This window comes from Sinocyclocheilus anshuiensis, unplaced genomic scaffold (genome assembly GCF_001515605.1).
Source record: "Sinocyclocheilus anshuiensis isolate Anshui unplaced genomic scaffold, SAMN03320099.WGS_v1.1 scaffold836, whole genome shotgun sequence".
In the NCBI taxonomy this organism is placed as follows: Eukaryota; Metazoa; Chordata; class Actinopteri; order Cypriniformes; family Cyprinidae; genus Sinocyclocheilus; species Sinocyclocheilus anshuiensis.
Genome location: NW_015551122.1, coordinates 535084 through 539886, shown reverse-complemented (window position 1 = coordinate 539886; position 4803 = coordinate 535084). Strand labels below are relative to the sequence as shown.

The following is a 4803-nucleotide window of genomic DNA, read 5'->3' as shown; positions in this document are numbered from 1 at the left end:
TTGACTATTACATTTCTGTACCTTAATTACATTTTTTTTTCTATTTCTGCTATTTAAATGCACGATTTCTTGTAGGGCCCACAGGTACAACCCTGTTAACAGGTACAACGGCCCTGATAACTAAGCTAATATTTAACTCCTATAATATTGATTTCTCGCTAGATGTAACATCAAAAGTGCAAAAAGTCGGAGCATACATTTACACACAAATGCAAATTTCAGACACCATCTTTATTTTTTAGCTCAACTGTCAAGGAATGGAACGCACATGATTGTGGGATATCAAAGGCAGTGAAGGATACATCTATGCTGACCTGGCATCTCGGGAGACAGGAAGTGAAGCTGACATTTGATTTGGATGTTTTTCTACCTTGCGATGCATCCACCGAAGGCATCATTTTTCAGCTTTTAGATGCAGCCTGTGAGAAATGCTGCAAGTGGAGTGATACAAACAGTGAAACGGTTCCCGTGGCAGTACTTGTATAATACAGCACAGCTGGAAAGACCTCTCAGCCAATCAGATTCGAAGACCAGAAGTAACTGTTGTATAAATACTTACAGTATATACTCAACTATATATAAAGAGTTGTGTGATGATGTAATTAGTTACTGAAAATGTAGTAATGTGAGTACACTTTATGTATGTAAATAAAGTTGGATATATGTTAGATATCCAACTTTGTATACAGATTTGTCCAATAATTTAGATCTAAATATAAGATATATATATATAGACAACCAAGCAGTTGAGATTTGCTGTACAGTATATAATTGCTTCATCTATGTGTTATTTGAACTGCTATTAAACTGCTATTGAACTGCTTAAAATGACAGCAACTGGGTCATTTCTCATCAGAACAAAATCTTAAAACAGCACTCAATGAATCTTTGAGACACTTAAGTCCACAGATTCAATTGAATTATTATTTTCTATTGGCTGAGTTACTCTTTGAATCTGTAATGATGAGAGAGTGTATTGTAGCCAGGAATGCCATTTCTTTGGCTTTGGAAGGTTACATAACAAGCTGAACCTGGGAGCTGACAGCACTCTCATCTCTGAAGTGGATCAGGTTTAGGTGTATTATTCCCCAACACTTTAGCATACAAGATTGATATTAATGCTGCCGATGTAATGAAACCAAATTCTTATATAAGCGCTTTGTAGTGTCATTGCCACACTGAAAGCACATGGATAACATCGCTTCCATAATATGAAGTGGCACACATCTCACAAGATCCACTAGCTGAAGCACTTGTGATGTTTCAGACAAGTGGATGGAATGTGATTTTTAGTTTCACATATGGGTAGGTTTGATAGAGTCTGCTGGAATGAAAACCACAAGTCTTCCATCACTGTTGGACAAGTCTTGTTCTCTTCCACCGTTTATAATGAATCTGTTCAAAAGACCATGTATTTCACTGTTCAAAGCACCATGCATGTACTTTTGCTTTTGTAGTTGTTTTTATTATGTGCTGTTGAGCTGATTTGTTGGTAATGTTTTTGTAAAGTCTGATTAGAAATATCTCCTGACATGATTATATGCAAAACACGTTTTTTACGTTTCATTTACTTCATGAAACAATAGTGTGAGTGACTCTAAATGTACATATGGCAGAAATCAATAATTCAATACAGACACATAGAAACATATCTAGAGACCAGAATATTTTGGTTTTCCACAGAAACTCCACTCACATTTGCTTCAAAAATGGAAATTAAATCTAGTTTCAGTTGTTCTGTTAAATATGTTACTGTATAGCCCTGTCCTTATAGTGTCTCTCTGCGTTTTGTGTCTGAACACATGGCTCTCTCTTTGTTTATGTTTGCATTTTGCTTCCTTGTCCTGCCCTTCTTTCAATGATTTTCATTGATCTTTTGATAGTAAATTTCAATATGAAATTACAGTGCACATTGTGATTAAAAGTGTAGCAAAGGGCTGTATCAATTCCCATGTGAAGAGGTCATTTACTTATAGAAGTCTTAAAGGCACAGCATCAAATAACAGCTCATTTAATTAAAAGAAAACGTCTCAGATTACGTATGTAACCATGGTTCCCTGAGTAGGGAACAAGACACTGCGTCCTCTAGGGGTCGCTATGGGGAACGCCTCATCGTGATCCGTGTCTGAAGCATACATTGAAAAAACACCAACAACACGTTGGCCGGCGACAGCCATGACGTCCTGATGCTGCTGGTTCCAGGTGCTCCTCAGACATTTCCTGCTCTTCCTGGGCTGAACCCAGCAGCCCAAACAAACAACGCATAGATCGTGTGTGTCATCGAGACACGGGTCACGGCGAGGCGTTCCCCATAGCGACCCCTAGAGGACGCAGTTCGAAGGTCCCATGAAAGGGAACAAATCTCGTTAAATAATACTTGCTAAGAGCCATTCGTCAGGACACAAAAACAGCTGGGCAAAGTGCAACATGCAACAGAAAACAGAGTATCTTACAGATATAAGAAAACAGGTCCAATTCTCGCTATTTACAAACCATTAACTATGACTTTTGCCTCAATAAACTTATAATTTGCTGCTTATTAATAGTTAGTAAGGTAGTTGTTACGTTTAGGTATTGGGTAGGATTAGTGATGTAGAATATGGTCATGCAGGATATGCACTTTATAAGTACTAATAAACAGCCAATATGTTAATAATAGGCATGCTAATAACCAACTAGTTAATAGTGAGATTTGGTCCCTATACTAAATTGTTGAAAAAAAAAGAAAAAAGAAAGTATATAGCATTATACAGACTTCCAAGGATTTTGACTGCCACAAAAAGTTCATGTTTGTTTTCTCTACAAATATTGATATTTAATTAATTGACTAATGATTAATTTGATTATTTAAATAACTGAATAATTCATCATCTATTTGCAGCCCTACCATTGACAGCTCCAGTGATTCTCAGAGAGGCAAAAACAATGATTGCCTGCCTCAGTTTCCTTTTGCATGTAGAGGAAGTTGATTTGTATGTAACCTGAGTGGAATATAACCTCATAACCCAAATGCTGATGAGTGTCTCCAGCGCCTTGAGCATCTCCCTTTACAGCCTGAGGGGGCAAAAAGGGTGGAAAGATTAAAAGTTTGGAGAAATACAAGGTGAGCGAAACTGATGAAGACATGTTAAATGGAAAGCATTTGGTTTTCGGCAATCTGGAAATGTTGGATGTGTATGGAAAGCCAACCTGCCAAACTTCCACTTCAACCTGCTTCCTGATGCAGAAGGCAGCATGCTTAGTTTTTATTTGAGGTGTTGGGCTATCAAATACCCTTTCTTTTGCTCGAATACTGCATCCCACAGGCAAAATGGCGAACATAATTGCGTAATGAATCTTAAAGTACTCTACCAAGTGTTAACTAGCTCTTACAAGCAAGCTGCAACGTGATTACAGAGCATTTCATTACCACACAATCCCCAATCAAGACCGGCGTTTACAATGAGAGATGATGCCGTCACCCCAATGAAATAACAGACATAAAGAACACCGTGCTCACGTTCTAGATAGCATTTGAGAGTTTGCAATAATATGTCCTCTGATGTGAGGGCACAAAATTCCTTTTGACAGCTATGAAATACTGTAAACCCTTGCCTGCTGCGAGCAAGTATTTATCTTTAAAGCCTCACATTTTGATGCCACGAATGTTTAAAAGTGATGACAAGCTTTTATACCTTGAACAAAATATAATTTCATGCTGAATTAACCGTATTGACCAGCTGGAGGGCAAAATAATGTGTATGAGTCTCTGGGTTGCAAGATCTTCATTAGGTCATCTCTATTTGTGGTGAATGTGAGCATTTTGTTGTTGTTGTTGTTGTAAATGTATTAATTCATACATTAATGAATTCATTCATGTATTTATTTATTCATTTATTTATTTATTTGGAGGAAATATGAGTGGTCTTGTTTTATTGTTAGCTGTAATTCTGATCTTTTAGCAATAGCACAGTCTTCCTCAACAAAGCCACATGATTTGAGGAATCATGCATGTCTTTAGCACAAATAATGTGCGATGCATTACACACTGAAGTTTAATACTTAGGTTATGGCTTTCTCCAACAAATATGTACAACATTAAACGTGCCTTAGGAAGCACTATCAATAAAGGAACAGAATGTAACAAACTGACTGGCAAGTCTCTTAAAAGTGAGAAAGACCACTGTTGCCTGTCAGAGTTGTGAAAGGTCCAGGATTGATGGGGAATTGTGTAAGTATGAAGAGACATCACTGATATATCGCCAACTCAGTCGACTGCCAGCTCGCTCTCTCCCGCTACTCGCGATCTGTTCAGCTGGCTCTTTTGCCAGACACCAACACAAATATACACACACTGCCTGTAAATACTGTACAGTGACCATCCAGTCATCATGAATCATATCCCCTGAGAAAGAGTATAGAAGGAACAATAGTGCCTTTTCAATAGTAACTTTAAGTTAAATATGCAGACAAATATTATTAAATATGTTGATTGAGTCATCCAAAAAGTGAAAACACTGTTATTTCTGTGGTGTTACAGTACCAAATCTCTTATCCGTTTGTCTGACTCCAACATAGAAACAATTGTTGAACCAATGGTATGAAATTGGGGCGGGACTATCTGTTTGTTCAACCAATAAAAGCAGAGGTGTAATTGTACATTTTACACCCCTGCTTTTAATATTATATATTATATCATATAATGTAATATATTAAAAATAATGTTTAAAGCCACTTTTTTTGTATTGTCTATTTAACATGTCTGCAACATTTATTATTAAATTGGCTTGAGAAAGCCAACTTACTGAAATGCTATTTAAACTT

General features: G+C 37.0%; 1 long non-coding RNA gene across 1 annotated transcript in view; it reads right to left on the bottom strand.

The window, feature by feature from the left end:
• Positions 1 to 234: 234 nt before the first annotated feature.
• The window catches only part of LOC107663093 (uncharacterized), a 10117-nt gene continuing 5548 nt past the window's right edge, over positions 235 to 4803 (bottom strand). Inside the window, exon 3 of the long non-coding RNA XR_001631288.1 lies at positions 235 to 314. This is a non-coding gene — a long non-coding RNA (uncharacterized LOC107663093). The remainder of the gene's footprint in view (positions 315 to 4803) is intronic.